Source organism: Dermacentor andersoni, chromosome 8, assembly GCF_023375885.2.
Source record: "Dermacentor andersoni chromosome 8, qqDerAnde1_hic_scaffold, whole genome shotgun sequence".
Classification (NCBI taxonomy): Eukaryota; Metazoa; Arthropoda; class Arachnida; order Ixodida; family Ixodidae; genus Dermacentor; species Dermacentor andersoni.
In genome coordinates this window covers 23,606,247-23,633,374 of record NC_092821.1, presented here as the reverse complement: position 1 = coordinate 23,633,374, position 27,128 = coordinate 23,606,247, and positions in this window count along the sequence as shown.

Genomic DNA, 27,128 nt, shown 5'->3' with positions numbered 1-27,128 from the left:
GCACTTTCCAGTTTGGAAAGACCCAATGCGATGTGCACGTTCAATATCACGCGGTTCTATTTGTACATCTAAATATTGTGAACAATGTGCAATAATAATTTTCTCAGAATCAGACCATGATTCTTTAGGTTTATCGGCGATGCTGTAAAAAACAAGGTTATTTCTTCTAGATCTATTTTCAGCATCGTTTATCCGGGCAGACAGTACACCTATCTGTGCCGTATTTTCAGTGCTTATCTCATGTAGTCTGCCTAATTCACTTTGCATGTCATCGATACCAGCACAGGCTGTCTCAATTTTGTCTAGCCGTGTTTTGATTTCCCTGAACGTTTTATCATGATCAACTAGTTTTTTTTCAATAGACTTTAGCTGTTCAAGCATTACCGTCTGTCCAGATTGCAGTTCTTTCAATCCATTAGGAATCTCTTTATCGGGGCCGGGGTTAGATTCGATATCACCAGCTAGCATGAGAAGTTTTAACAGCATATGCGCACAATCACACACAATGGAACAAAAGCGCCGTGGGCCCGGCAGCACAAAAAGTGCACGGTGGCTACTAGGTTTTGCGTAAAGGCAATAGGAGTTCGTTACCTGCACCAGGAAGAAGCGTGGAACGTTAGCACGGGCCATCGCTAGCTTGCTGCCGGGCCCACTGAAGGGCGCGTTGCTCAGGTGCAGCTTTCTAACAAAATTCCACGCATGCGCAGAATGCACAGGGGTGGTTCCGGTGTTTAGATGACTGAGTGAATGCCACGATGCTTGCAGATATAGTCGGCGGCCGTGTACAAAGTGCGCGGACCGCGATGTGCTGTTGGCGAGTCGGTGATTTGAAGCCCAGCACGGCTCCACTGGCTCCGCCGCAATGCGCCCGTAGACCGGAAGTGTTGCGCCTGGACCTAACCCGGCGACAGATTCTGGGCATGGGGCACGAAAGCTGGAAGGCTCCAGAAGTTGCAAGCTCCAAAGTCCGAGGAACTGCACCAGGAAGAAGCGTGGAACGTTAGCACGGGCCATCGCTAGCTTGAAATTGGCCGCTAAGACGATTCTACCATTACGCCGAGTTTTATCTAGTTTCCTTCAAATCATACTACACAGTCAAGTTGTAAATATTGTGGAATTCCCGTCTCCAATGCACTTGTACTTGCACACGACACTACTTCACAAAATAATTAGAGTAAATAACTCGACAGCCAAAAGATTTGCTCCTTGTCTGTGTACTTCAATAATATTAATAATAATAATAATAATAATAATAATAATAATAATTATAATACCTATATATATATATAGATGCACGGACTGAGGTATAACACCCCACAGCTTCGCTCCTCGTCCTTCTGCACAGAGTGCAAGGGCTGATGATTTTTTTTTGTGCATTTAACCTATTGGTCGACGATGCGAATTAGTGCAACATCTTCAAAACGGCGTTCGACCAGTGCATTATAACGGAGCGCAACTTGGTGTACGAAAACGCTTACTTCCACAAGAGATAGAAAACACCCGCAGAATCCGTCGACCACTTCATGACAGCGCTACACGTTCTGGCGGACAGGTGCGACTTCGATGACTCCCAGGAACACCTCGTCAGGAGCTGTTTCTTCGTTGTTCTACGAGACGAGGAGCTTTTCGAATTTCTTCCACTCCACTGGATATCAAGCTGACTATTTCAGCAGCTCAAGCGAAAGCGCGGCCGTAGGAAACGGTACAGATGCAAAAAGACCTTCACGGATCAAAAGGCGCCAGCCATGCTTCCCCGGAATACGGCGAGTTTGGCGCTAACGCCGTAGTGCGTCGAAACAAACAATAATGGAAAGTCTTTGTAAGCCAACGTTCAGCACGTCGGGATGAACGCTGCAAATTCTCTGGCGGAAACTTCTACTCGAAGGCTGACTGCCCAGGGAAGGCTCAGAAGCGCGGCAGCTGCAGTACGAATGGGCACTTCAGCAAGGTGTGCCTCAAGAGAGCTGAACAGCGACACCTATACGGTGCACACGCTCTTCGGTGCACACGGACTCAGACGATATTTCTTGGGACATGTCAATGCACCCAGCCCGCAGTAGGCATTTGTTCAAGTAAGAATTAGCGACGTACCAGTCTTTGGTAAAATGGACACGTTTCAGTAGCAACGCCAGCGTTTCCAGATTTACCCACTAGACTAACGAGTGCCGACGAGGTGCTGGTTAATGCAAGCGGCGCTCATCTGAATGTTTTGGGCCAATTCAAGTTAGAAGTTCAATAGAAGAGAAAATTTGTCGCCAAGTGCACTAAGTCTCAAAGTATTAGGGTTAATTAGGTTCGCGGAGCCTTTAAGTCAGCTAATTGATTACGAGGCCTTCATCTCAAAAGCTTTCAGCAACCTCGACACAATGCAAGCCCGTATCGCATCAAACTAAGCTGGCAGCCGTTCCTTTGGATAGATGTGCACCACGCTGGATGCTAATTTCATTGAGAGACCGGGTGAAAAAAAAAATAAAGAAAATGGACAGATTAGGCGTCACTCGCTATGATGAAGGGCCAACTGACTGGTGGACCCGTATTGCGGCTCTCGTAAGACCTACAGAAGACGTCAGGGTAGGCATTGACTTGACGCAGCTAAAGAAATGAGTCTCGAGAGAAAGGCTGTCGCTTCCTGCGGTCGACGAAGCGCTAGGTTCATTAGCTGGCCCAAAGTGGTTCTTGAAACTAGAAGCGAGTTCAGGCTTTAATCATGTTCCACTCACCAAGGACTCGGAAGAGTTAACCACATTAACGCCATTTGCCTGCGATTCTTTTACGAGGCTACCTTTTAACTATATATCAGCGCCTGATTATTCTTTTTCAAAAAGTATAGAGCCCTGGAACTATGTGAAGACGGAAGACCAGCGAAGCTGAATTGCTCAATAGCTATAATAACTCATATGTGGTGGTTATGCTATATTGGTTGAATAAAGGCACAAAAACATAATTGAGTTCCTTGTTTCGTCGTTTTTGTTCTTTTGCATTTTCTATTTTTCTATTTTATTTATTTCTATTCATGTGTTATTTTTTAATTTTTTTATGGTTCTCATTTTTCTTTCCTTTACACATATGCACTGACGTTTCAACACGCATCGTCATAGACTGGAGTTTGGGCAACAGCGTTATTTATGTTTATTTTTGATTTCATTATTTACATTTATTTGATTTTTTTTACTTATTACGCAATAATGTTTCGACACGCATCGTCATATACTAGTGAGCCTACCCGGGTATGGTCTGTGGATCTTGGACCCGTAGACAGACAGACAGACAGACAGACAGACAGACAGACAGACAGAGAGACAGACAGACAGACAGACAGACAGAGAGACAGACAGAGAGACAGACAGAGAGACAGACAGACAGACAGACAGACAGACAGACAGACAGACAGACAGACAGACAGACAGACAGACAGATAGATAGATAGATAGATAGATAGATAGATAGATAGATAGATAGATAGATAGATAGATAGATAGATAGATAGATAGATAGATAGATAGATAGATAGACTTATCACAAGAATTAGCAGAAGAATCGCTAATGGACGGGGCCCCAAGTCCAGGGCTCCGCTGGCTCTTGCCATTTTCCGAGCTCTCTGTATTAGCTTGAGCTGGTCGTCGAGGGCCGAGCTTGACAGTAGTGCCTCCCATTGCTCCCTCGAGGTGTTCGTGTCGTCGTGTGTTATGTTGTCTAGCATGCACTTCCACTTAATGTGGTGTAGGGTTAGTGTGGCCCTGCACCACAGGCATTCGTCCGTGCAAGTTGTGGGGCGTATGCGATGTAATATGGGTAGGTTCGTGTAGGTGCCTGTCTGGAGCCTACCCTAGGCAGCGGTATCCAGTGCCTTTAGGTTAGCTTTATTTTTTACCCATATTGCACTAGCATCAGGATCGGCCCACATGATTTGTTTTTGTCAACATCTTGGACACGTTTCTTTTCCAATCCTAGCCATAGACAGCGTGGCTGTAAAACGCATTACCGGAACATTCCAGAGCCGTCCTGGTGTAGCAAACCTTATGGACGACGTCCTTGAGTTTGGTTACACTTAAGAGCAGAATGACTTGTGGTTGACAAATATTCTAGCTAGAATAATCCACAACTTCACAATTAAACAAACCAAAGTGTGTTTTCGGTGTAAACGAAACCTACTTTTGATGTCATCTCCTGAGTAAAGACGACGTAGGACCTGACCCTTCAGTGATAGATGCCAAAACGAACTACACCTCCAGGTAACGTCACATAGCTACGCATTGTTCTGGGCATAGCCCAACCTCTTGGACAGTTTTTGCCACATTTAGCACATGTAACGCCCTCTTATGGCGCTGTTGACAAATGAAACTCGCTGGGTCTGGGGCCTTGCGCAGTACACCGGCTTTAAGGGCCCGAAGGTCCTAGTTTGCTCTGCTAAATGTATGTATGGCAATGTATGACCCTGCACTTTCAATGGTTCTTTCAACAGATTTGACATATTTTGCGTTTGGGGCTGTCCTTTTGCAAATAAATCGTAATGCCGAGAGATGACCCGTGCTTCGCTATTGCTCACGAAAACTGAGCAGCGCTGCACGCGAATGGAAAAGGAGGAGTTAGCCTTGACGTGGGCTGGTCAATGATTAGACGAAAACATCAAGAGAATTCAAGCTATCCTCGTAACCGACCACAAGCCTCTGGTTTCTTTGCTAGAAAAGATGCCTCTTGATGTGCTTCCCCCAGATCTACAACCCTTTAGGTCTAGGCTAACGCGTTATAACCATAGTTTTGTACAATATTTACAAGAAGGAACTGTGGCGCTAGTGCCTACGGGAGTCTGCAATCGGGATGGCTCAGCCAGCATGGAAATTATAGGAACTGCATGGATTTGCCCAAAGTACGATTATTTTGGCTTGAAATGATTCAACGACTTTGTTAGTTCGTAATTTTCAATAATGTAGTGCGTAATACATAATTGAACCTTACTATAATTGTCGCACGGCAATATACGAACACAGGACAGCTAATACAGAAGCACGATATTGAAACCATTACGCCACGGACACATTCTTTCGTTATTGCCATATATACATTTATACACTTTGAACTGTGTAAAGGCATCCAATATTTGAAGCACTTTAACTTTAGCTTCTTTGTGTTTCAGCACATCTCTGAGTTTCGTGACATTCTCAACAAAATTATCGTTAACTGATGGTGCTTGGTGATCAGCATTTTGGGCATCTCTACATGACCTCCAAAGCCTAGAAGGACCGTGATGTGTAAATAGCTCATAAGGAACGCTATTTCCTTGAATAAGGAGAAATATCATGCCATGCGCATCAATTGGAAGGTCCTTCTGATGTGCTTTAAAGGACATTACAATAGAAGGCAGAGTCCCAATTGTCAATAAAAACATGCTACCTAGTCATATTTAGTCTTTCACGCCGTGTTTTCACTGGAAGTGTGCCTGTGTGATGTTTCATTTCAGCACATTGCTTCCTAATTTTGCCAGAGTAATTTATCTGCATTCAAACGTGCACTGGTTTAACTTTCTCGGGTGGTTGCTTTTTACCGTCTAACAAATATTATCGCTCAGCGCAGCACGCGCCTCCACGTTCGGAAATTTCTCGAACGTCACGTTGATTCTATCCGCTGTCTCTCGTCACCGAATTTTGTATAGTCTGGTTGCATGCTTGCACGACACGAATTGTGTAATACATTCTGGAAGACACGTGGGCACCGGAAATTGCTCTGGAACCTAGCTTCCATGATTTATCTATGGAAGCCGACGCCATTGACCCACTGATCACATTTTCGACGTCGGGCGACTCTGTTCGCAGCTACGTCTTTGAGTGTAGCCTGTTTTTGAGGGCAAAACTTTGTCCAATAAAACGCAAATTTGGTCACTCACAGTTTCGCGCCCTTAGTCCCTGTCACTACTACGGGACATCTGCTGGATGTGCTGGTTACGTTCATGCACTGAACGCCCCCGAAAATCCGTCATTCAATCCCGAGTTACGAGTGGAATGCTCTGCCAATTGAGCTACCGCGGCTTCGTCTTCCCATCCACTTTCCGACGTATATATGCGTTACTACTAGAACTAACTCTGGAAGTGTCAGCCAGCGCCACCACTCACAAACGTTGGTGGCGGATGTGGAACATCCTTTCTGCCGCAGGCGCCATGAGTACGTGATCATTTTTTAGGTGAGGGCAGCTGGTCAATTAACCCAGACGTGGTACTTGAAGGCATCAATGTTGTCGGATTCAAGACCCTCGTTATGTAATGAAATACACCCTGTAATGACGACACCTTTGTATATTGTTATCCACTGCCTCTTCGGAAAGTCCCTTGGCGAGTGATATTATGCACCATTCCATAATTTCAAACACTTATGCCTGTTCAACAGGCTTTCAGTTTTGATACTGAAACTCTGCGGAACTCAAAGTGCCACTGTCAAGCTTTTCCTTTCGGTACATACGATTGCAGCATTATATATGTAGGCCAGAGCTCGTACTTTACGGGACAGCAGCCTAAAGCCTCCTAATTTATCAATGTGAAACATTTATCGACATAGGGGTAGTTAAAGCAACACAAACAACAATGGTGAAATAGGATATCCCTGTCTTACAGAAGAATGAATGTAAATGCACTGTGTAAGCTCTCTATTCATAACCAGACTTCTCGTAAAGGTTTAAGACGCCATCGGAGCTCCTTCGCATAACATAGAACCAAAATTAACATGCTGCAATACTCTAAAACGAATGTCACGACGCACCTTGTCAAAGGCCTTCGAAAAATACACCTACATCATCGCTGCACTTTCTAATTGAGTGCGACAGTACTCCAGAATGTTCCTTGCCACCTAAATATTTGTAAGGATATGCCTGCATTTCGTACCGCTATTCTGATGTGGACCTAATATACATGTAACGGCACCTTGCAACCTAGAAACTAAAATCTTCATAAGTATCTTGTAGGTCACATTTGCTAACGTTATTGGCCTGTAAACTTGCACTGACTATAGCTGAGCTTCGTCAGTGGACTTCGGAATCGCCACCGTGTGTGTTCGTGCGAACGAGGTTAGTAATCGCTCTCTTGGAAAGCCGTAATGAATACACGCGGCAGGATCAGTTGGAATTTCGACATAAAAGCATTAAAGAAGGTGGCCGTTAAGCCTTCTAGACCAGGGGACCTTCGCTTATAAAGTTCGTCAATAGCCATCTCCACTTCTTTGACGTCGATATCTTTTGCTAATGAGGTGGTTTGTTCGCTGTCTCAATGTGATATTTCCACTAAGGAATCTCTGCGAATGTTTGGATCCTTGGTATTTCGACATGCATGAAAATAAATTTCTGTAGTAATGTGGAAAGGCTAGCTTCACGAGCCATACTGCCGGCATATTCTCTCTCGACTACTTCGTTGCCTCGTGCATACGTCTTCCAGTGTGAGAGGGCACGTGTTGTCAGCGTGTCACCCTCAAGAAGTTTCTCATACCTAGCACGAATCATTTCACCGTTGCAGTTTTCTAGCTCTATAGCTTCTAATTTTGTTTTTGTTTCTTTTACTTCGTTTATGTACAACCTAGGGTTACTTGTTTCTTCTTCAACTAAATTTTCCAGATGAGACCGTAAGGATCTCTCTTCAAAGCGCATTACAACTTCAACTAGCAACTTGTTTCTACTGCTTTCATGTTAATATTTTTTAATGTGTCCTGATTCATAAAGATTGGCTTGCTTCTGCTTATGAACCTATCGTTTCATTTCACTCTTCATATTACAGAGAAACGTCTCATCCTTTAGCAGACTCGCATTAAACTTCCAAAGTTTCCATTCAGTTTTCTATTACATATTCTATCCTATCCCAAAAATAATCATACTGTGGTCACGAAACAACACGTGTTTAACAACATCGTTTTTACATTGTAGAGCCAGTTCTAAGGTAACATAAGCTCGGTTGATCCGTATTTGGCTGCTACCCTGGAAATTGGTGAAGTGTCAGCGTTTTCCAGCGATTGCGATGTGGGCCACAACAATCATCTGAAGCTTGCCAACCATGCTACTCACGCTGAACTGGAATCACTGGCACATAACTCACCAGAACAGATGCTAGTTTGACAAACACAATTGAAATCACCAAGCAGTATGACTGATCTACCACAGTCCGAGAAACAAGAGGTACCTTCGACCTGTAGCGAGCCTTTGGGTTCTTCGGGACAAAAACACACACCACACGCAAAGCACATTCACCATTCTTAAAGTTACAGCTCCCAGACCTTCCTCGACGACAGCACACATATTCTGGAATAATTCTGATTGAATTTTCAGGAGTTGGCAACATCTTGCGGAGGTATCAACCACATGAGGAGGTGCCAAACACATGGCTGATATCCATTATAATAGATTCTAAAGGATTCAAGCAGGTTGTCAATATGACTCTAGCTCTCCGTTTTTGTTTCTTGAATCGATAATCATCAAGGCCAAATAAGCGTGCCAAATGTTTCAGCTGATACTGTTTGCGCATGGTGCCTAATCCACGGATATTCAGAGTGCACGCACAAGGCGCGCAGTAAACGCCGCCATAACGGTAGTGAAAGGACTCCGGGAGCCTGGTGCTCACCGGCGGGTGCCAAAAGTCAGCAACATTTACTGATCACATTGACTGCCGTGTGGTAGCAGCACCGCTAGGGTTGGGGGAACGTGCTTGCCCTTCTCTAGAGTTGCCATCTTCCAGTCGCCTTCGAGCCGACGCTGCGAGTTCGATAACCGCGTCGTCCTCCTAACGCCTCGGGAGTGCTTGGTCACGGTGCGTGTTAAACGATGCTCCCGGGTCATACTCGTGCAGGATTCCTGAACCTTGGCGTAAAAGTTGTGCGGAAAACCACACGGTGGAGAGAAGTAATTAATAAACGGTAAAGGATACTCATACCAACACGTCATACCAATCCTAGCTAATCGCTACAAACGAAGCCTATAGAGATTCCTCGAAAGGAAGCCTTGTAGTTCAATAAAAACTCACCCTGGTCCGGTGCCCGAACCCGCGACCCCCACCTTTCCGAGGCAGCCGCTGTAGCATCTGAGCTGACCAGGCGGCTTGCATGGCAAGGCGAAGTCTGACTTATCAAACCTCGATACAAAGGCAGGAATGCCGCAATAGGCCGGCGAAAATGCCCAAGGTGGGGTTAAGTAATCAGTAAATATAAAATGATGCATCCACTCAATCGCAGTTAATTGCTAGAAAGAAAACCCATACTTGTTCGCGGGAAGTAAATTTTCACAGTTGAAGAAAAAGTACCGAACCAAGGTGTATTTTTCCTGAACCGCGACGCTTATCTTTGGAGAAATCAGCACGGGTTTCCTTTGTAGCAATTAGCTACGATTGGGTGAACATGTCATTTCGCCATCACTAATTACTGCTCGCCACCTCGCGCATTTCTACCGAACTGTTGCGTCACTTTGCCTTTGCTTCAAGTTGTTGACAAGTTCGACTTGGCCTTGGCATCTGCAAGCCGCCTCGTTAGCTCAGATGGTAGAGCGGCTGCGCAGAAAGGCGGTGGTGCCTGCTTTCATTCCTGGACTCGGGCTAATTTTTCTTCAACTGCAAGACTTTTCTTTCGAGAAACCAGTGTAGGTTTCGTTTATAGCAATTAGCTACGACTGTGTGGACGTATCATTTTCCCGTTATTTATTCCTCAACCTTTTTTGCAGCTCTTTTCTTTCTGGCTACTTTAGCAGGCGCACAGCCGTCCGTCACACCGCCTTCGCCCATCTCATCACATACATACACATACATGCATATACTGAAACATATAAGAGATGACAAAGAAGCTCTAAAACAAGTTAAAGACCGCGCAGAGTGCGATAAAACGAATAATTTTAGGAGCAATGTCTAGAGACAAGAAGATAGTGGTTTCGATCAGAAAGCAAAAGAAGATAGCCGACATTCTAAATCGCTTTAAGAGAAAAAAAATGAAGCTGAGCAGGTCATGCAATGCGCAGGTTAGATGGACCAGTAGGGTTACATAATGGGTACCATGAAAAGAGAAATGGAGTCGATGACGGCACAAGACTAGGTGGGGTGAGGAAATTAGGTAAATCGTAGGCGGTAGTTGGAATTGGTTGGCGCAGGACAGGGGTAAAGAAATAGCAGAGAGAAGCGTTCGTCTTGTAGTGGACATAAAATAGGCTGATGATGATGATAGGATGATGACGAGGTCATTTGTATTATAAGACACCATTCTCGGCAAGAAAAGCAATAGAAATATCAAGGGAAACAAGAAAAATACCTTATCGTTCCAAGATGTACTGAAATTTGTCTAATTCATTTTGTTTGGTTATGCAGCGTTCAGATCATTCCACTCAAATACTGCTCGTTGAAAGACAGAGCACTGTGTTTAAGAAAAGCTTATTTCAACAAGAGATGATAGAAACAATGAGTCACATTCCCGGCACAATTCCACCAGGACGATCAAATATACAAAATACGAAGCACTGTACACGCGGCACGTTTTCAACATGCTGCCCTCACTAGGTAATATATGACCACATAGACCCACAAAAAGGCATAGTTACACATACAATAATTGCCGCCTATATAGATTAATGTTGAATATACAGTGTAAACAATCGTCATGTAAATGCTGAACTGACAGAGACACTTTACATAAATTCGTAATAATGGTATAAGGTGTATATATACAAAAATGATCCTGTATTCGCTGGCCGAAAATTATCCATACACGTCCATCAGCCACCGACAGGAAACTTCATGACTACTGTCGAAGGAAGTCCTCCTCTCCAAGGAAGAATAACTCCTGTGACAGAAACGACAATAGCTCAGACTAGGGCCTCTCCAGAAGTGGAAACACAGCGCGGCGACGATGTCCCGCGGCAACTACCTCGCAGCGGTTACGCCATAAACAAAAGGCCCTCACAGCAATTAAAGGCCACGCAAAGCTGCCACGTGACCAGCGAGCCGATGAAATAAATCACTGAACTCCAAGTGGCTCGGCCCCATCGAATCCCTCTCCACTAGAGCGTGCTCCTCGCCACTTGTCAGCCAATTAGATAAAACAAACCGCTCCGTGCAGGCAATGTTATTTGTTTTTCAAGCAGGCGAAAGTAACCTCCTATGAAAGAGCAGAGCGTTTTATTGGTCTGTTCAGACAACCCTGCGGGTGACCGCCCCATGCTAGGGTCGGTGGTTACGCAAATTTGACGTCAGGAGATTGGAATAAAAACATATTGGAATAGTTTTACGTTATAGCGTCCATGGCTACCACCGCGGCACCTACACTTTATGCCGCGATCAAGTTGCTGGATTGTGGCATCGAATCACGGTGTTGCGCTATGTGGGTCCATTCGGCGAGCCGCATCAGAGAGAAAAGAAAGCCTCTCAAGCATGTTGAAGATGACGGAAAATGTTGCAGGCCTCTCCGAAAGGGGCGCGGTGGTGCTGCACTGCTGACTGTTTTTGGGGTAAGTCTGTGGTTAGTGGATGTGCTGCGGTTAGTGTTGCAGTAAATTGCACAGTAATGTCTTTTGTCATTTCAGAAGCTAAGTACGCACATCCTTCACTTATAAAGGGAGGCTAAAACTGTTTTGTAAACTAGTCAGTTCTCGTGCGAGGGATAAAGCAAAGTTTAGTTTAAGAGTTGGAGTGCACCATTCTCTTTCATTTGCTCATACTCATTTTTCAGTCGCTGTGGTCGTTTAGTGGCTATGGTGTTGAGCTCCTAAGCACGATATCGCGAGATTGAAATCCGACTACGGAGGCCGAATTTAGACTAGGGCGAAATGAGAAAGCACCCATGTACTTACATTTAGGTGCAAGTTAAGAAACTACTCGTAGCGCAAATTATTCCGGCGTCCTCCAATAGGGCGTGCCTCATAATGAGTTCGTGGTTCTGCCACGTAAAACACCATAATCTTTGGTACTAAGATCCAATGCATCCGATCACCTGCCACTTGTTCGTGTTTGTAGTACGCAGTGTTCGAAGCAGACTCATTGCTTCGGAACATAGCGGATACCGAATGAGCCGACCGTATAGGGTATCAAACTCCCAAAGCTGGAACAAGCGCTTTTTGCAGTTGCCGGGGCTTTTCTTGGGAATAGGTAAATTGACAACGCACCGCGCTTCCAAAGAAAATTGCACAGGACGTACGTAGCAAATGAAACACGCCGTTTCTTGCGTTTCTTGCGTTTGAGCGTTATGTGAGGCAATAGGCTCTACTGCGTTTGGCCTGCAACAATGACTCCGCTCCCGCAATGCGATCGATCGCACGCATGGAAACCTTCATGCGTAAGTTGCCCCTGATCCACCGACAACGCATATCAATAAAGCTGGCATAACTAGGCAAAGTACACATGGACAAGGCCTCGGTCAAAAATGTGACGAATAGATATAGATTTTCATCGCTCACAGTAGTGTGCTTACTTCGGCCGAAGTATACCTGTAGTCTAAATGCGCTGAAGTTGGATTGTGAACTTTTCACAACTCGTCCAAAGTGTGGAACACATGCCCTGCAGGAAACGACCCAAGCGGAATGAGCATCCAGACAGAAATGTGTCCAGACATAGGCAGAGCAGCTGAGGAGCCATGGAGGCCTCCATCTGAGCGTCTAGCAGCTGCCGGCCGAGCGACTACCAAATAAAAACTAACAAAAATCAAAATAAGCGTCTTGTCAAATCTCGAATTTCCTCCGTGATCTCGACGCAAGAATTGATGTGTTGAGCCACCACTGTTTCTTCACGGAACGTTGACTTGCCAAGGCTGGCAGCGTGACGTAATGTTCCCTCGTATCTTTTTCGTTCCTCCGTGGCTAATTTGACGAAACCATGTGCACACCTAGTCCAGTGGCGAATGAACCTGTCGTCGCACTTCAACTTTTCTTTTCGCTGATCATTGAACTCCTCATTGCAAACATTTTGCTGCCATGCCATCATTCTCGCAAAAATGCAAGGAGTCCACACTGCCTCCGAGGCCAGCAGGCCCATACGAGAGCAGTTGCAATTTACTGAAAGAAAAAATACAATATAGACACGTTGGAAGATAGAAACACTTATTACAAACACTAAATGTAAGTATAATGAAATGTTTATATTACCTTCCTTGTAAAAAATACATCTCTCGTACAAGTAGAAACCTGTATTTTTAAATAAATCACTCCTAATTGTAAACATGCCAGTCACTAATATTCTAGATGCCCAAACACAATAAAATTAGCAAAAGAAATAAATGTTTATTTAATAAATCTGATTTTTCCCCATATCGAACTGTAAAAATAGAATGAGACGTTTCAACAGTTGCTTGGTACAAAGATTCCAGACTATCGAACAGAGTATGGTACGCTGTGCTTGAAAGAATAAGCCGCCCAAAATTTACAGCTGATTGTGAAAGAGGCCAATCAGTGATATTTGGCATGGAATGGCAAAAAGAAGTACAGTGATCAATGCAGGAGTACTAAATTATGAAATAGGGGCTCGTCATACGAATGAGCTAAATAATTTGATTTAGTGATTGCACGGCATTTTCGTAAAGGCTATCATTGAACCTATTTCTCACGATAAAATTTGTGAGAGTTCCGAACAGGGTCCCCTCCCTATTGTCCTCTGTATTTTATAATGGTGGACTAGTTGTGTTCTGCATGGCCTAACATAACAAGGAAAGCTTTTAAAAAAAATCGTCTTTAACTAGAACTTATCACGGCTCCTTGAAATCGATGCTGCTACAACTCAGACTTTCTTTAAATTAATATTTGCCTTAAGGTGGCTATCATCAGACCATTATAATCATGTTTGCAGCTTCCCGATCAAATCCTCGTGCCTTCCTACACAATTAGCCGCGAAACTTTGGTCATACTTTATGTAGTGTAGCTGGACAACATGTCAGTCAAATAAGTATTGTACAGTAAAGCCTGCCTGGCCGTTTCCAGTAGTGTAGCAGCGTTAATTCTAACAAGTGAGCACAGCACACTGAGGTCTTGTGTTAAGAAGTAATCATTGTGTATGAGGGTGTGAACAAAAGCAACACTTTGGATGGTCGCCATGTTTATTCGAATATCATGGAAGCAGTCTGTTTTCATTCTACTCAGTACAAAATGTCAAACCAGCAATGTAGGATGTGGCTAATGGAGACAAGAAGCAGCACACTTCCTGATCATATCCAATAGCAGCAACTTTAGATGAAATAGGTCATACTTTCTCATGTTCATGTTTCGTGTTCTCAGAAATCGAATCCTCCTTTTCACGTTGGGCTCTCATCCTGTAGTCCCCCGTGCTGAGGTGATTTGATTTTCCATTTAATTGTACTTCAAATAGCATATCTCTCTTATTTGAAAATGACATCCCATTGTAGTCACCATCCAAATATAACATACTTGTTTGCATCCTGCTGTGAAACCGCAGCATACTTTCTGATGAGAAAGCTTAACTCTTCTTTTGTATTTGGCTGCATAATCAACACACTGTCATGCAATTGCAGACAGCGCTGGCTGAGCAGCCGACAGGACAGTGTAAACCGACATGAAGGAGAAACCATGCTTTCCAAATGTAACATAAGAATCAAAAATAAAGTAACGGGAAAGGAAATCTGAATTACATTCAACAACGTACTGTTCGTGCTACCTTGCTGGGTACACACCACATTCCCCTTCCTTGAACTCGAATGTATGGTCTTACCATAGGTTGCCATTGTATTGGCGGATTGTTGAACGAGAGTGGTCGAACTGGGGACGTATGTCTCAAGCTAAAGCAAGCGTTTCGATCACGCGACGTCTGGTCGAGCAAGGAATGTCTAGGCTAGAGCTGTTTGGTTACCTAATGAGGATGTTGGCTCCAGGTTGAGCCGTCTTGATGTTAGTTTGATGATGCTAGGCGTTAGTAGAGTGTACTGTGAAACAACCTCTACTCCCAGGCTCATACTGATGCCCGATGATCGGGATAAGATGAGACGATGCTGCTGGCGCAAATGTTAGCACGGTGAAGCACCTAGCAAATTGTAAGTGCATCGAAGATCAAGCCATCGGCTCAGTGAACGGCGCATTGAGGGGAGGTGGAATTTTCGCGCATGCATACACGCACAGCTGCACTGCCGGCTTAGCCAGCTGAAACATGGCCTTCGAGATTTGTTTTTACTCAATGAGAGCCACCTCTGGAGCGTGGATTTGGACGCCACTTATAGCCCAAACAAAGCCAAGCCGCAGATTTTCAGTAGCCCAAATATAGCCACAAAGCCAACTCGCCCAAGTCGAAGCCAAAAATTTTTCTGTAGCCCAAACTGGCTATATATAGCCAAACCTGGCAACACCTGGATAAGTTTGGAATTTTGTACTTTCCCTCATGCCCAGGAGGCAACACGACGCCTCGAACTATCACGTGACTGAAAGCCTTGAGAGAGCGCGTTGCTTTAGCTCGCCCTCGCTCTGCATGTAAATTTTCTCTGCGAGCCTTCCCTTCCAATGTTTTCACCCTTCCCCACCTTTCCCGCGAGAAGCGGAGCCGGTTGCAGCAGTCCGTTGGCACTTGGTTCGGGTCGGCGCCTGTGTTGGTAGGCGTCTTTTGTTTGTTTAAATTTAGAACGCTCGCACAGCAAGCTCTCTATTTTCGGGTTTCGACGCGTTAACCAACGACCCTTGTTGACCCTTGGAGTACCCTGTGTATCTTCTTTGACTCGGAAAGAGGATCCAGCCTCGTCGATGCCTGCGTTTCACCAACAAAAAAAGTGGGTACCACATGAAAGTGTCTTATTGTGATAAGTGTTACGGCGGAATGTTCTTTTCGTGGATATGGCACGTTCGCGCGCCGCGCTCGAAAGGTATACTGTGAGCTTGCTGTGGTGTTCAATCTAACCTTAAGACATTTTTTCACATATACATGAGCGCTTTTTTTCCACATTGGGAGTGACTGTTTCCTGTGTTCTGATGTCTTCTTCTCTGATCCTGACACGTCGGCAAGATGTAGTGCTAAGACAAACTTTAATTATCAATTGCAGCCATCCATGGTCCGTGGAATTCGTACGGGAGAATTAGTAACCCTGTATATACAGGGCCATTAGGGAGAGTTAATTATTCACCACAGTGTTTTCACAGAGGGTGCAGAACTCATTCCGAAACTTTAAGGATTCAACCAGTATCGGTCATTTGACGACATAAAAGTGTGTTGTTTCCGCTTCCACTGGCCCGCTATTCGCGCCTTTAGTATCACCTACGTGATCAGGCAAACTCGCGAAGCCGAAATAATTTGTTTGGCACGTTTATTATTCATCAATATCTGGGGGGCGCAGTAGTGCCGTTCAAAAACATTCCCGCCTCTAATCTAATTCGCCTTTGAGTTCGCGCTTATTCGCAGTAGTGCTGTTACGGCAGTGTTTCGTTTCAGGTTGTGCTAGTGACTTGTGACAGCTGTTTTATTTTGACTGTGCACTTGCCATTTGGTCAAGCTACAGTGATGTTTCGAATCGTTCTTCTGCTGGTCGGCATTACTAAAATATTGCGATCGTTGTGGCTGGCTGCCCATTGCTGCATTCTCGGGAGGGCGATGAGAGCACGCCACTTTGCGCATGATTTTCTTTGGCGCCACCCATTTGAGCCACTAATTGTGGTTGGCCTACGTTATTTGTCATCGACGTTCGTACAGCAAGGGCGCTATAACGTAAAACTATTCCAAACTTTGCTATTCCAATTCTGCTATCAGCCCTCCACGATTGGTCAAAAACATTTTTCGACCACGCCCACTTCACCTGTCTGTCACGCCACGTCACGAAAACTGCAATACCTCCCTATCTGATATGATGTGTACACACTGATGATGCATGATTTGGCAAAAAAAAGAAAAACAGTTATCTGTGATTTGACCCCTTTTCACCATTAGTCCTCGGCTATTGGTAAAACGTTTTCGGGCTGCACCCAATTCACCTGCCTGTAACGAGACGTCACAAAACCGCACAAACTCACCGCGTCAAAGTGACGTGTACGCGATAAAGATGCATTATTATGCCGAACAAAACTGAATTTTCTTCGGAATAGCCGCAGGCTGCCCTGTTTTGAAAGGAATAAAAGATCGCTGCCGCCAATCGCTGATACGCTGGCTACTCGCACCTGCCGGAGAGCATGGGTGTATTTGCGTATAATAAACTTCTTGCGTGGCCGTGCAACGTTTTTGAGCCCTTTCGGCACGTTTACCACCTGATTCTGCGAACTATTCCTTGCTGAGGGTTAGTTTTAGCGTCATTCTTAAGCTTCCGTTGCATGCCGCCGTGATTTTCGACCAGCCACCACAAGCTAAGTAAGGGAAAGCCGACCAATCGCAGACGCCGGCACCACCCTCTTCATCCGGTTATCGATTTTCAGTGCACTGGCTCTGCCCTAGTGAATACCTCTCCACTTGAGCGTTCTCCTCGCCTCTTGTCAGCCCATTAGATACGACAAGCCGCTCAGTGTAGGCAATGGTATTCGCTTTTCAAGCAAACAAAAGTGACCTCCTATGAACGAGGAGAGCGTTTGATTGGTCTGTTCAGACAACCCTGCGGGTGACCGCCCGGTGCTTGCGTCGGTGGTTACGCAAATTTGACGTCAGGAGATTGGAATAGAAACATATTGGAATAGTTTTACGTTATAGGGCCCCAAGTCATGAATCTAAATCTCCTCTACCTTGCGTGCTCAGGATAACAAAACTATAGGCGAACTCTTAGTTAATGAAAATCTGAGGTTTTACGTGCCAGGATCAACATATGATTTTAGGGTACTTGATAGTGGGGGAATTTTTTACCCTGGGACTCTCTAACGCGAACCCAATGCACAGCACACTGACGTTTTTTGCATTTCGCGCCCATAGAAATGGGCGGCCGTGGTCGGGATTTTATCCCGCGTCTTCCAGGCGAGCTTGTAGTAAGATCAGTTGCAGGGCTTCTATTCTGTACAGCGGCTTCTTCCGACGAAATGGGTGTTAATCGTGCCATGCCGACGTGCGAGCTCTTGTGCGTAATGTACGGCCTGCTATTTTTTTAATCACTTGTGGTATGTAGCACAATTCTACTTCTTGAGCTCAAGTACTCAATGGCGGACATTAGTTGCACGATACATAATAATATATTACTAATTAAAAATTTTATTTACCATTTAAACTAATTACCTTACGGCACATGTCGCAATTTACTGGTTCTAGCCGGTGTCTTTAAATGTTACCCGCCGTCGTTGCTTAGGGGCTATGATGTTGGGCTGCTAAGCACAACGTTGTGGAATCGAATCCGGACCGCGGCGGCCACATTTGGATGATGGCGAAAACACCCGTGTACGTAGATCTAGGTACACGTTAAAGAACCCAAGGTGGTGAAAATTTCCGGAGTGCCTCACTACGGCCTGCCTCATAATCTGACAGTGGTTTTTGAACGTAAAACCCAATTATTCCTTCTTTTTTTTTCACTTTGAATGTCATATCCACTTTAAACGAGTTGTGAGGCTGACTTAAATTTAGAGATATACCTTACCAGTTCTTGCGATGAAATGCAATGGTGTTCTGGAAAATATTATTCTTCCATATATAAAATAGGTTTTCCTAAAAAGGTAAGCTGAAGAACAGTGCATTTTTACTGAAGTGTGACAGGGCGTATCTCAGAACTGCTGCCAGCTCCAAAATTTGCTCGAAGTGTATGTGCCTTGTGAAGTTACTCGCTTCAGTTCGTGTATTGCGATAAGAGCGCTAAAATATTTAGTTGGAAAGGTGATTATGGAAGTTTTGTTGACTTAATTATCCATTTTAATTTTCAGTGTATGTACCGTGCGCCTCTTCGGCTAATCCAGCAGAATGAGTAACTTAGGGCCATATGCCATAGGCAATTTATGATGGGACATCCGGTATTCTTGTCTATGATTACAGGCTGCTATGGTATTGGGATGCTAAGCACGAAGTCGCGGGATTGAATCCCGGCCACGGCGGCCGCAAACGTGCAGATCGCGTCACCAATCTTCACAGGCAAGACTCGGGTCTTATGTATGGACATTACCTTATATGACATTGTCCAGGGAAATGTGAAAGTGTGCGGAATGTCTCAAATCCTGACAGTGAATGGAAAGGACATCGTTATATATTGAACGCTGCGGATTAATCATATACAGCAGAAGGTGGAAACTGTTCTACCAATGAGTCCATCTCTACTGACACTTTATCATCGGTTGCTAGAGAAGCCAAGGACAAGTCGGACGTGGCCGCGACAACCATACAGACAAGAATAACTTCGCATACGTTACCAGCTACAGTACCAGCTATTAACACCCTAGACATCACCTCAATCGACTCAAAAACCAGGCAAAGGAATGACGGCATTCTACGTAAATGCTTTGACGCAGTGGACAAAGAGATAAAGACTAGGTTCGCCGACGTCCAATTCTTTGTATAGGATGGAGTTCTTTACACAAAGTACACACTGCGGTCAACGAAACAAATGGAACAGCTTGTCGTGCTCAGAAGTCTTCGTCATTTTGTGATGAAAATGGCTCACGAAGGAATCCGAAGGAATAAAGTGAACCACAGACCATGTGTGGGAAAAGTTCTACTCGAGTCCAATCAGGCATCACGCGATTTGTGAAATCGCGTGATACGTGCCAAAGGACTTTTCCGAAACATTTAATAGGTCGAGTACCATTGCGAAACGCTCCCGTCATTGACACCCCCGTTTAAGAGAGTTACCATTGACATTGTGAGACCATTATCTCTGATGTCAGAGAAAGGGAATAAGTACGTTCTGACCATGGTGGATACGGCAACGCGGTATCCTGATGCTGTGCCACTGCCAAGCATCGAAACGGAAAAAGTCGCTGAGGCGCTCCTGGAAATGTTCTCTCGTGTAGGAGTCCCACATGAGATAATTAGGGAGAGGCACATCATTCTCGTCGCGCCTGATGAAGGAGCAACCCATATCCATATCCATATCCGATGGCAAATGGCTTCATGTAGGGGTTCAACGGCACCCTTAAACAAATGATAAGAGGAATGTGTCAAGAGAGCCCGAAGAAATGGGAGGAGTACTTGGCACCATTGCTTTTTCCTTTTCGCGAAGTTCCTCAGTCAAGCCTGGGTTTTGCACTCTTTGACTTCTATGGCCGTTATGTCCGAGGGCCCATGGCGATATTGAAAGAATTATGGACAGGGGATTATCTTGATGTTGATGCAAAAACCTCATACGGGTATGTAGTTGAGCTACGAAAGCGCCTTGAAGACACTTGTTGTTTAGCCAAGGAGGAGCTTCAGAAAGCAAAACTTGTACAGAAGCACAACGACCGGAAGACCAGACCACGTCATTTAGGTGTTGGAGACGAGGTTCTGCTACTGCTCCGTTCGGGCAACAACAAATTGGTTCTTACATGGAAAGGGCTGTTCACTGTACTTGAGGGGAGAAATGACGTCGATTAAGTTATTGACCTCGGTGCAATGACGACGCTATTCCACGTAAATCTACTTAAACATTATGAGGAACGACCACCTGTATCACCGCCATTACCGGAACCATCAGTTGCTTGTCAGACGGGTCTACTGAGCATCTACGAGAATGTATTCACCGATGTTGACGGCAAAACACACCTCGTCCAGTGTAAGCTGAAACTCACCACGAATACACCCATAAACATGTAGCCGCATCAATACCATTTGCTACCCAAGAAGCGGTACAAAAACCAATTAGGGAAATGCTAGGACAAGTATTCGTAGAACCATCTGAGTCAGCCTACCAGTCATCTATAGTTGTCGTGAAGAAAAAAGACGGGACAATACGTCTATGCATTGAATTCAGGCAACTCAACAAGGCACTGGTCAGCGACAACGAGCCTATGCCTCGGGTGGATATTATATTTGGACAACTGGGGAACGCACAGTACTTTTTACAGTTTGACTTTGGTAAGGGTTACTGGTAGGTACCCATGCATGAAGAGTCGAAACCAATGACATCGTTTGCTACGGCATCAGGCCCTGTATCAGTTCCGCTTCATGACGTTTGGCATTAAAACCGCCCCAGCTGTTTTCAACCGCCTCATGTGAAAAGTGGTAGCAGACATGCCACATATTTACTACTACTTTGATGGCGTGCTCATTGCCACTGAAACGTGGAACGAACACGTAGGTAAACTTCCGTCATTTCTCCAACGAGTGAGAGAATCTAGCTTGGCAATTCGGCCAACAAATAGTGAAATTGGTCAAACATCAGTGAAATTCCTCTACCACCTCGTTGGAAACGGTATCATCCGACCGCAGGTCGAAACAATAGACAAAATACAGGCTGCGAAGCGTCCGAAGACGAAAAATGAAGTATGCCCGTTTCTCGAACCTACGGGGTATTATCGAGACTTCGTCCACAATTATTCCGAGGTGTCTTACCCGCTCACTGAACTGACCAAGAAACGAGGCCCTATTAAAGTAATTTGCGCAGAACGTGAACAGAAAGCCTTTTATGGACTCAATACCTTCCTGCCTACACCACCTTTTTGAGAGCACCAAATTTTTCCAAACCTTTCGTACTCCACGCCGACGCATCATCAACAAGTATAAGCACCATACTTATGCAGCGTCATGAAGGAATTCTGCACCCGGTGTCATATGCAAGCCGCCGCCTACAACCACGAGAAGTTGCATATTCAACAGTTGAGCAAGAAGCCCTAGTCAACAGCCGTGTTTTTTGTTGGAGGCTGATACTTATAGAGTGTCGCTTCTCGGTTGAGTGTATTAAAGGCAGTGAGATTGTAGGCGCAGATTACGTGAGCCGGCTTCCAAGCACATGAAGAGTGTGTCTGCAGAAACATGGTGTTTTAAAAGCATGCACTTCAAACCGGTGTAACTTTAATGTCGAGCAACATTTCCTGGCAGCTTAGTTTTATGGATTGTGTTGTTTTCAACCTATATCATGGTGTTGTGACTAGTAAATGTGGTCGTTATGCCGAGTGTGCGGTGCTCAGAACTGTAGTATTGTGCTTATTTTTACGTGTACTCATAGGTACTGAGTGTACGGTGCTCGGAACTGTGGTACAGTGTTAATGCTCTTGTGATGCGGTGGGTGCTGGATGGACCAAGGTATATCAAATACCCTCAAGTTCTCTGAGCTAAAAAACTTTCTTATGTGGGGGGTGATTGTGAAGTAGTACTCGCAAAGTAAGGAACGCAAGAGCAGACGACAGTGCGGCTATCCTCAGCAAGAGGAAAAGAAAGAAAAGGGAGGCTCGTCCAGCGAATGAAAAAGGGGCTCGCGCAAGGGAGCTTGTTGGAACGCTGGCACGACTAGGGTCGCAGGCCCTGCTGAACCTACATTTACGTGTGAGGTTCACTTGACCGGGCGTCCGTCTTCGGGACAGAGAACGCTTCGGGTCGTTGCTCGGCACGAGATCTCGGAGCTGCCTGCTGCAACCTCAAACGCGCACCTGCGAGGTTCAGGAGAGCGGGCGTCCGTCATCGAGACGAAGAGCGCCTCGGGTCGTCGCATTTCACGAGGCCTCAGATCGGCCTGCTGACATCTCGGAACCCGCATCTACGCGCGAGGTTCAGGAGACTGGGCGTCCGTCATCGAAACGCCTTGCGCCTTGCGCCGCCGTCTTGCACGAGACCTCGGTGCGACCTGTTGCCGTCTACGAAGTTGTGGACCGTCGACCTTTTCCTCCCCATACTGCTGCGTCTGCATTTCCACGCCGGTCATCACTATACCGACGAGTGTTCCACCTCAAAGACTCTACGAGTCTCACCCTGGGCCAGACTTCAACCGCAACGTCGTGAGACTAATTTTTTTTTACTGTTTAAGAACAACCTTGCATGCGTGGTTCGAGTTTAAGATATTCTTCGTATGCACACGCCGTCTAATATAATTTTCGTGTATTTCCTAATCATGCAACGTCTCCTCCATCTTCCTCGCGTCACACGCCTTGCAACGTGACGATCCTAACCATTGCAATACTGTACGGTTCAGTCGTCGCCAGGTAGAAATTGCGATACATGCCGCATCATCTTACGGACGGGCATTTCTTTGATCGGTGAATTTTGAAGAGGTGCACACATACGCACGTATAGCTCTGCCCCTTTGTACGGCCCTTCCTTGTGCCCGTGTGGGTTTCGCTGGTTAAAGAAATCCCACCAAGCAAGCTCCGCGTTTCGACGCTGTTGATAATTGCGGCTCCGTTTCTAGTTTGCCTTTTATTTTATCAGTGCTTCATGGGATCACCGGTGAAGCGCTACTCTCTTATAGCGGTTTCCTCCTAATCTCTTAGCGGGATGTGGACCGAAATTGGAATTTTAAGGTTGTTACAAACGTTTAGCATAGCGCTGAGCATCGTTCTATACCTGAATGCAGCACTTTGCGCACAAGACAATGACAAAGAAGTGGCTGAGGCACACATGCGCATACTTACAACAGTGTTTTATTTTGAAGAAGGTGATCACATATATAGCAGAATGTGTCATACATCACGTGTGCGCCGCCTACACAAAATTCCTATATCTACGCAAGAAGGATAGCGAAATGCTGGAAAGGGCAACGGACGGTTTTGACACAGGAGTCGCCGCAGCAGTAAATCAATTCCGCTTCGATGATTTGTCGGGTTAAATGATTACGATTTTTGCGGACAATAGAGCATGCACTTTATGCCGCTTTAAACGTGACCGTGTTTGTGGCGCTTGCCTGATTAGACCTACAGTTTCTGCAGTGCGCATCCAAAAGCCTCCTTCTCATTTCTGTCCCATTGTAGCGATTCTCCAGTAGCCTGTCATTAAGACATCGTGTACTTCGACCAACCTAGTTGGACACAAATGAGAGGGCTGTTTTTGGATGTCCGCTGTAGAAATTGTATGCCTTTTCAGGCAGACGCCACAAAAACGACCACGTGTAAACGGGTATATAGTGTGCATGCTCAATTGTCAGCAAAAATCGTAATCAGTTAAACCGAGAAAACGTCGAAGCGAAAGTGATTGACAGGTTTGGTCACACCTGTGCACGTGTCATAACTGTCTATCGCCCTTTCCAGCTGGGCGCTATCATTCTTGCACAAAGATAGGAATATTTTTTTTTGCGGGGGGGGGGGGGGTGGCACAAACGTGATATGTCAGAGATTCTGCTGTGTATGTGGTCACTTTCTTCAAAATAAACCACTGTTGTAAGTCTGCGCTCGTGTGTCTCAGCTTCCTCTTTGTCCTCGCCTTGTGCGCAAAGTGCTGCATTCATGTCCTACCAACATGCTTAAACAGTAACCTTAGCGTTCTGTACCCTTGCCGCGACGGTCGCTGGCACATGTCTGGTCGGTGCATGATGGCTGTTTAGGTAATACATGCAAAGCAGCTGGTAACTTGCTGAGACGGTAGCGCAATGGTGGAGCGGCATATGGTGATTGCTTCTTCAATCAATGTTCCTGTGAGGTATCTAAATAATAAATAAATTGAGGTATATAGGCCTACTCACACGTAGCATCAAGTGTTGAACAATATAAGTAGCTTGTAGCGTCGGATCAGCAACCTGAAGCTCTGGTAAACAGAAAAAATGCGTTATGTTCCCATAACAATAGGCCATTCTTATCGGAAAACTAATTGTCTGCAAGGCAGAAAAGGTAGTTTCTTAATACTCTTGTGCCATAAACATACCGAAGAGTAATTTACAAGTGTCTGCATTTCATCAGGCAACGTATTTATGTTGACCCGGTGTGACATTTTAGTTGCAAAAGGGATTATGTGTTGCGTTATACATGATGTTTTATCTTCAGTTGCACATAATTTATAAGAATTGCCGGTGGCCGGTAGAACAACTCTAAATCTTTCCAGATAATTTGAGACAAATGTCATGGTAACCAAGGAAATGCATTGCCGCTCCAAGCAGTTGGTGCTTCAGTGCATGAAACAGCGTTTCCTTAAACATCAAGTTAAACAGTGCATTGATACCGCAAGTTTGACAGCGCCTATCTTGAAGCCAGTGCCATCATCAGAATTTGTTCCAAGTCAATATGGCTCGCATACTCACTATCTACAATTTGTAGATCGATATATGAGCAGTAAAGTAATTGATAAAAAGTTAACTAGCGTACTTATGTCAATGATTCAATTAGGCATTTCGAGAATAATATGCCGCCTCAACGAGTATTGCAGTACAAGGGTTCGGATTGTGCTACCTTCCACAAACAATATTTTAAAAAATTCTTCAGGTAAATAAATGCCATGTAGAATGACAACACACGCAGTGGTGGGATTCCCACTACAATTAGTCGAATCTGCTGCTTTCAGTTAAAGCTTCTCAAGGATGAGCCGCGCCGCGCCATCTCTGAGGCCACGGCGAAGATAGTTGTGGTCGGCGCCAGGTGGCCATCGCTGCCGCCTAATGCGATGAGTGTCGTGACATCTGCCATTCATAAAGATTAATGAGCTGAAGAGTAACTGAGCTAATCTAATCCAGTACCACTTGCCACTACGTGGTCACGCATTGACAGCACCACCATTAAGATCTGGATGCCATAAAAACGGGTTGTGTGATGCCGCACAACGCGTTATCAAGGCCGCAATTATCGAGGCCACAATGACGTATTTACTTTCTCCTGACACCCTTACCGGAATGGTAAGCTCCACCTACTTAGCGGTAGATTTACCTTGCCGGTAACAGCACACTCAATTAAATTGAAACTAAATGTGGACATGCTCAATGGGCCAGTAATATCACTGTTTCAAACCATTACGTTACTAACCTGTCTTCTATGTGCATTGGTGGGAATGGCCATGATATTTGTAGCTGATTTTGTAGCAGTCAACAATAATTTCAAATGAATATCGATCAGACACAATTCGTGCGCATGAAAAATGGTTGTAGAGTACCGGCGCGCACAATTGCTATTATTCTCGAGAAAGATAGTCCACGTACGCCACCACTCACGAACAAATTACAACCGACCACACTCAGTCAAACAGCGCGCCCGGAAAAAAATACTGCGCGTCCGGAGCGGTAAAGCGAGGAACATAATGGCACAAAAAAGCACTGCATAGTCGCGTGCAATGCAACGAAGCAATTTCGCTTTCGTCCTAATGTGGTTAGGCTAGTAAGATTACCGAGCTACAAGTCCGCGTCGTTACGAGCACACAGAGATACATGCAACACAACAACGCAGCTGATAACAAGCTAGGAAGTTTCAGTTTGCCGAGTGCACTATGATACAGTTGCCATGCTGAACGTGCAATGTGCGCGTCATCGGTTAACGAACAACTCTCCCACCAAGGCAACGTCGCCAGTACGAAGTATGAATGTTTGACGCACCACCAACAAATAATAGACCCCGCAGACACTACTAGGCCCACGAGGACATCTTAAACTACGCACAACCCGTTATTATGGCACACATAGCTTAATGGCAGAGTGCTCGTACGCGTGATATGGAGGTCTCTGAAAGCATATAAAGTCAACATGACGCGTATTATGTAGTAGCTGCGTGCACGTTTCAGCATGAAATGGCACATGTGAAGGACATCCTGTAAAATTTTTTTTCGGCCTGGTATAGGTACGCCGTGCGCGAACTGTCACTACGTTTACCTGAACAAAAGATCCATTCTCAAAAACCACTTGAAGCAGCATGTGCATGATGCAAAAACCAAAAATGTCGCTTGCGACATACTTGTGGCGGACGTGGCAGCCTCTAACCACGATACTGGCGTTGGATACAGCTTTCGTTATTGCCAAGAATCTGGATTTAATGTCAGTATCTCGGGTGCTTCCTATAAGACTACACAAAAGGCTGAATCGCAGTGATGGCATTATTCCGTATGCATACGCCACACGCCTTGATCAAATTCCTAGTGCTGTTTGTTTGCAAAGAACACTTCCGTAGAAATGAGTGTCGCTCTTATCAGTCATATGCGCTCAAATATATCTATAACGACGTTGAGGGGAGCTGAAATTCATTATATTCATTACTGCCCTTCACTGTAATGCATGCGTAATGATGTGTACAATTTTTAACTTGCAAAGAAGACGGCCTTGCGACCAGTCGAACCACTACATGGCCACGGACGCACAACAGAAAACAGCAGAAGTTTCGGCCTTCTCAACACACGCCTTAGCGTCTGACACGATTGCGTTTACGATTGCTACCTTCTGTTTCAATGTGATGGTCTTTCGTTTCCGCTTTCAGTTGGCTTGTCTCTAGCATCACGAAATGGCGACGCGGTTGA